We start from the raw sequence: 7,417 nt of genomic DNA, 5'->3' as shown, positions 1-7,417 counted from the left end.
GTTAATATCGATTTGAAATTTGGTATGCTTGTAGCTTTTATGACATAGATGGATGGTATTTTGAATGGGCAAAATCGACCGAGCGGTTCGCGAGATATTCAATTTTTTGTAGAAATCCATTTTGGCAAATATCTCCTTAACTATTCGAGGGATTAAATTTTTTTTTTTTGAAATACTCGTCCCAATGACCTCCATCTGAAGCACCCATAATATATCGAACAATCGCTGTTGAGTCTAGAGATATTGCCGTTAATCTGTTTTTTTGCGAAAAACGTTGTGCGCGCGATAACTCGATAAAAAAGGTTGTTGTTGACTTGAAATTTGGTATGTTCGTAGCTTTCATGACATAGACGAATGGTATTTTGAATGGGCAAAATCGACCGAGCGGTTCGCGAGATATTCAATTTTTTGTGGAAACCCATTTTGGCCAATAACTCCTTTACTTCTCGAGGGATTAAATTTTTTTTTTTTTTAAATACTTGTCTCGATGACCTCCTATTCCATATGAAAGAAGAAAAGTTGCACTATGGAATACCATCTGGAATGAGAATGATTTTTTTGAATTCGAATGGGACGTGTATGTTTCGCCAAGATTCAGCACTTCAAATGTTGCCATGAGGATCTTAATAACGTTTATAGGATTGAATCTCATGATGGAAAGAATTCGGAATATACGATTAATAAGAGACAGTTTTGCCGTGATGTGTTTACGTAAACTGAACCCTGCGCGAAATGGAAGTGAATAATATTCAGGGTTATCAATAATACATGATTACTGCATGATGGATTACCTATTTTTTTATATAGGTGGCGCGTGCACGGCTATTTGCATTTTGTTTGGATTTATTATCGCTTTCAGCAGTGTGTTATCATCACATATATACTATAATAATGAAGTCTCTTAGAACCATTACCCCGGCTCCTCCGACATATGAAAAAAACAAGTTCAATCATTCGTTGAATGATATGGAAAAATTCCGATTATTTAGCAAATTTTTTTTCGTACTCGTCACTGCTTTTTCTTCAAATATAACCACCCTGTTGCTGTACCTGAAGAAAAAGGAAATTTTGTTCCCGAGAATCTTTTCTTTGATCTATCTTTATCGTTCTTCGTTTATCGCCGAATTTTGAAAAAATATCATTTTCACGTGCGGATTATTGAAATCAAAATTGAGGCTTGGGATACCTGGAATCCAATTTTATTCTTTCATAAAAAGGGATACTGTATTATTTCATATCTCTTCCGATGCAATCATTTCCGTGGAAGCCAATAGTTGTTTGATAAAAAAATATTATTTCGCGGGGGTAATTACCGCGTCAACTTCAACCCCGAGAGGAACTATTATTGGATATTCTCACGATTTCTCATAAGCTATACATTACCTCAATGGAATAAATAAATAACCCCACCACCTTGGTGGACGATGTTGCCAGGAAATTATTTTTTTCACCCTAGAAAACTCCAGTTCTGGAGAAAAACCAAAAACAGGCATTCCACATTTTTCCATGTTCCATCCAACGCAGTTGGCTTCATAAAATTTTGAATGTTTTTTTTTTTTTTGAAAAATGAAGTCTTTACAGGGGTAGTTTACCCTCCAAATTTCAACCCCCGGAGGAACTATCAATTGTGATTTTCATAATTCCTTACGAGCTATTTATTCCCATAATGAACATTTACGAAAATTCCCTTCTTATAGGTGGAATTGAAAAATCACCCCCAAAAGTGGTCACCTTCTGACTATGGTTTTCCCCCTTAAAACTGCGTATCCGCCGATAAAAAAAAATACGTGTCGCTTAGTTTCGAGTCCTCTACAACATATATGAGCTTCATCGAAATCCGAGGGGAACACCTCCCTAGTGTTCCTTGTGAGTATAAAATATACTTGATTCAAGTATTATTCTTGATTCCAGTATATTTTATACTTGATTGGGGGATGGGTATTTCAATTTGGAGATGATTATTTCGTATCAGGCCGGATTATAGCAAGCTTTCTCAAGTGTAATATAAGGGTTAGGTACTAAGTGTCAGAATATGAGGGTCAAAAAGTGGAGTTCAAAAAATGAGTATCAGAATATTAGGGTCAAACACAGAGAGAAAAAGTGGATTAGTTTTAAAAAAAAGTTTCTAAATTTGAAAAACCATGGTGACTGAGCTTCAGCTTTCTAAAATCTCGAAACTTTTTTTCAAGTTTTCGAAAAAAGTCGTTTAACATTAATGATCAAAATGGGGATTGTAATTGTAAACCAAAATATACTTAATTTTAGAAAAGATACTTTCTAAAATCTAAAAAATTTGTGTAATTTTTAGGGGGAATTTAGAAATCATAACCAAAAAAATTGAGTCGGTAAATTTTTCAAAAATATCTCCGAAACTAAGCGAGATAACGAAAGTTTTATTAAATTCTCGATGTACATCCCTCCCCCCCATTTTTTCCTTTAGTTTCAGAGATATCTTTAAAAAACTCACCGACTCAATTTTTTTGGTAGTGAATTCTCAATGCAACTGCCCTCCTTAACCTCCCAAATTTTTAGGAAAAATTTCGCTAAATTCCCCTCCCCCTCTGCAAAATTCCCCGTCCTTACATCTGGAATTCCCGATATTTGGACAGCTCTCCCTATGTATGGGGCACTTACGCCCTTTAAATACCTCGGCCGCAATTTTTTAGTTCAATCTGAAAATTTTCTACAATTATGAAAACTTCAGTATTGGGTTGAGAAAATACTTGTTCTTAAAAATAATTCTCAAGTTCGTTAGTTTTTATAATCCCACCAAGGATAAAGCTTAAGAATTGGAGTTTCTAAGATCTACTAAAACCCCCGCTTTCGCCTCAAATTTCCAGTAAAAATTCGCTTTCTCCTTTAGTTTCGGAGATTTTTTTGAAAAACTCACAGGCTCAATTTTTTTGGTTGTAAATTCTTAATTTCTCCTCTTTGCAAAATCGCCCCTCAAAAATTACAGAAATTTTCTACATTTTAGAAAGTATTTTTTTCTACAATTAAGTATATTTTGGTTTAAAATGAATCCCCATTTTGATAATTAATTTTGAACGATTTTTTTCCACTTTTTTTCTCTGTGTATTTTGGCTCTATTACACTGACCCTCATTTTTTCACTTCCACTTTTTGACCCTTATATTCTGACTCTTAGTGCCTGACCCTTATATTACACTTAAGAGGGCTTGCTAGAACCCGGCCTGATACAAAACAATCATCTCCGAATTGAAATACACATCCCCCAATTTAGTATAAAATATACTTGGATTAAGAATAATATATACTTCAATCAAGTATATATGCCACCATACTCTAGGTTGGGGCGTGATTTCAAAGCCGTTGATAATTGGAAAACTGTAGGACTGTTTTTTTGCATTGAGAATTCGATGTTTGCAATGAGTCGACTCTCCCTAGCTCTACACTTTCGGGGCTCAAGATTAGAAGAGCGATAAGCTACCCTACATGTAAGGGGCGTGTCTTAAAATAGAGACAGTGCGACTACTCATATGAGAACGTAATAGCCACCTCCATGTCCCAAAACACACTTCCCCTCGTAGTGGGGAGCAATATTCTCCTCGCTCGGTGACGCCCGAACTAGAGAAGTGGAGAGCTATTCGCCTATAATGTGGTTGTTAATTAATTCACATGAGAGTATGAATTTCTTATCTCAATCATTCCATAAAATTTTCATGAATTAAAAAAAAAATGAAGATACTTAAATTTCTTTGAACATTTTTCTCTCATAGGAAATGATAGACTAATTCATTTATAGATGAACATCTTTCGAAAATTATTTCTGGCTACTGAAATCAATTTGGATGTAAAAAAAAGAGATCACGATTTCGCGAGACTCTCGTTCGAGTGAAAGTCGTTCACTCACTCAGTCATCTGGTTCGTATTCTCATTTTTTTAAATCTCTTTTCTTAGCCTCTCGCGTGACGTCCGTAATTCAGTTGACGAGGGATCTCTACGGCGATTCGGTAAATGCGAAAAGTATTGTCCAATAAAAGGGTACTGGGAATTGAACTCAGTTCAATTGTCCGCGTATGTTTATATTATTCTTTAAAACTATACGTTTACGTCAAATTTGGGTCTTGGTGCTGATACTTTTAACATTCAGTGTGTATTTTCATGTCCCAGCCGGTTCATCGCCTACTCGTCATTATCTTTGCAGCTTTCACTTCAACTTCCTTTCCCTTTTCATTTCTCCTCATGTACTCAAGCAGAAGCTTGATTAATAGTCCGCTACATTTTTTGGGCGACCGTTGCAATCAATATTATGTTATTATTTTAGTTGGTACTTTGAAAAATATTGAAGGAGCCATATAGTTAACTTCAAATTGCAAGTTTCACATTCAACTGACACCTTCAACTGGTCAGTGATCAATGAGAAAATAAATAACTAAACGTGAGGTGAGTTAGATACGAGAGGGCGAGGCAACAGGGACTCCGCAAAATTTTCAATATTCCTAACTCTATACGGGGAAAATATAGAAAAAAAACCAAGTGTTTGTCCCATGGATATATCAAAAAGTTGAAAAATTGCATCCGCTGACCTGTATATGAGAGCGTGTTTCATGGACAGGATGGATTGATAAATAGCATTATCCAGCGTCTCACTACATTCTAACACGTGGACACTAGTTAACACTCACACCTTCAGTGTCACATGTATCATTTTCCTATTCGCCAATCGTGAGAATATTCAGGTATCTCGTCGACACCTCTCAGTGCAAATATAATTCAGTGCATTTCGCATCGAACACTCGATCGGATCACACTATTTACTCTTTACTTTTGTATTATATTAACGTAGCAATAAATTGTAATTATTCAATTGAATTTAAAATCAAACGAACTTACCTGTAAGTGAAGTTCAATTTTAATTATATGAAGTCTCGTTCTCGGGATTACAATCCTGATATTTACTGGTAGTACCGCTGATCATGCAGATCGAGCCACAAGTTTAGAGAGCAATTAAAAAAAGTGCGCCATGAGGGCTTGGTGGCGCCACTATAGACCTATCGTTTTCATAAATTTTAGAGCCAAAGAAAATGAAAAGGGAAAAAATATCACCTCGGGCGGGTAGAGAAGACATTCATCTTAGCGCGGGTTGTAATCCCTTCGAACGAGACTTCATATAATTACAATCGAACTTCACTTACAGGTAAGTTCGTTTGATTTTAAATTATATTTCAGTCTCATTCTCGGGATTACAATCCTGATATTTACTGATAGATGTCCAGAGTTTGATATTTTTTGAACTTTTTATTTTACTCAAATTTTCTTTCCCCTGATCAATTATTCATATATAATTACTGAATTATTATCACCGTTCTAATTATTCTTATTAGCACGATTATAGTCATATAACCATGCAAAGATGAATTTTTGAAAAAATCTCTCGGCGAAAGACTGAACAGGGGATAAAATGCTATAGGCAATGAGCATTGCAAAAAACAATAAAATAATAGAAAAAGGACATCAAAGTTTTAATGTCATGGATGACAAAATACTGACACCGAAGGTCTATCGAAAAAAGAGAAAAAATTACAGAAGCGTTGATTCTCGTGGTCAAAATGAAATTTTGAAATTGAGGCTAGATAGGCAGTTTTCCCTTCAGTTTCTTGGGAAAAAACCGATCGACTATCTAATCGTCCGCGGACTGTTTACTATGAACTATTTTGTGACATTAATGTCAATATCAGGTGTTCAAAATCCGTTATCTATTGAACTGCTTATTTTTCGAGAAGTTGTAGGTTCATCAGGATTATTCAATGTTAACAAGGGCCTCTTTATACAGAGTCAAAAAATTTTGGTTATGTTCAAATGGAAGAATAGAGATTACGCTACAAAGACTTGGTAACTCTTCAAGAAATTGTAGAGAAAAACTAAATAAATAAAAAATATGAGTAGAGGATGTTTGGGTGTATTGAAACTCTATATGAAGGAGTTAAAATAGGATCACTACCAATTATAGGTACGGGCATATCATATTCCACAAAATTATTCATGTTCGTTAGAAATGAACCTTTAATTCTTTGGAGAATGGTTAAAAATTTGAAAAACAAAAAAGGTCGATTAGAGGTCAAGGAAGCCCATGAAATCAGGGATTCTACTTACTATAAGGCAATTCTCTCAAGGTAAAGGAAGTTCTAATTGACTGGATGCAATCGGAGAAACGCTTGTATTGAAAACAAAGGGAAGAGAAACCCTAGTTTTTTTTTTAATAACTAATGATACTATTCATTGGTTTTGCTAAGAGTCATATGAGGCCCTAGCTTCAAAAGAAGCTGCAAATTGATTGGAAAAATTCCGAAAGAATACAGATGAGTTCCACTGGGGAGAACAAAAATACGTCGATTTTCAGTTTTTCAATTATAATGACGTATTTTATCAATTGTTAGGTATATAAGCTGAGGAGTCAGNTACAGGTAAGTTCGTTTGATTTTAAATTATATTTCAGTCTCATTCTCGGGATTACAATCCTGATATTTACTGATAGATGTCCAGAGTTTGATATTTTTTGAACTTTTTATTTTACTCAAATTTTCTTTCCCCTGATCAATTATTCATATATAATTACTGAATTATTATCACCGTTCTAATTATTCTTATTAGCACGATTATAGTCATATAACCATGCAAAGATGAATTTTTGAAAAAATCTCTCGGCGAAAGACTGAACAGGGGATAAAATGCTATAGGCAATGAGCATTGCAAAAAACAATAAAATAATAGAAAAAGGACATCAAAGTTTTAATGTCATGGATGACAAAATACTGACACCGAAGGTCTATCGAAAAAAGAGAAAAAATTACAGAAGCGTTGATTCTCGTGGTCAAAATGAAATTTTGAAATTGAGGCTAGATAGGCAGTTTTCCCTTCAGTTTCTTGGGAAAAAACCGATCGACTATCTAATCGTCCGCGGACTGTTTACTATGAACTATTTTGTGACATTAATGTCAATATCAGGTGTTCAAAATCCGTTATCTATTGAACTGCTTATTTTTCGAGAAGTTGTAGGTTCATCAGGATTATTCAATGTTAACAAGGGCCTCTTTATACAGAGTCAAAAAATTTTGGTTATGTTCAAATGGAAGAATAGAGATTACGCTACAAAGACTTGGTAACTCTTCAAGAAATTGTAGAGAAAAACTAAATAAATAAAAAATATGAGTAGAGGATGTTTGGGTGTATTGAAACTCTATATGAAGGAGTTAAAATAGGATCACTACCAATTATAGGTACGGGCATATCATATTCCACAAAATTATTCATGTTCGTTAGAAATGAACCTTTAATTCTTTGGAGAATGGTTAAAAATTTGAAAAACAAAAAAGGTCGATTAGAGGTCAAGGAAGCCCATGAAATCAGGGATTCTACTTACTATAAGGCAATTCTCTCAAGGTAAAGGAAGTTCT

The sequence above is a fragment of the Diachasma alloeum genome, unplaced genomic scaffold, assembly GCF_001412515.2.
Source record: "Diachasma alloeum isolate Michigan unplaced genomic scaffold, Dall2.0 Dall_scaffold_00194, whole genome shotgun sequence".
NCBI classification, from domain to species: Eukaryota; Metazoa; Arthropoda; class Insecta; order Hymenoptera; family Braconidae; genus Diachasma; species Diachasma alloeum.
The sequence above is the reverse complement of the archived record's forward strand: the minus strand, read 5'-3'. Positions refer to the sequence as shown.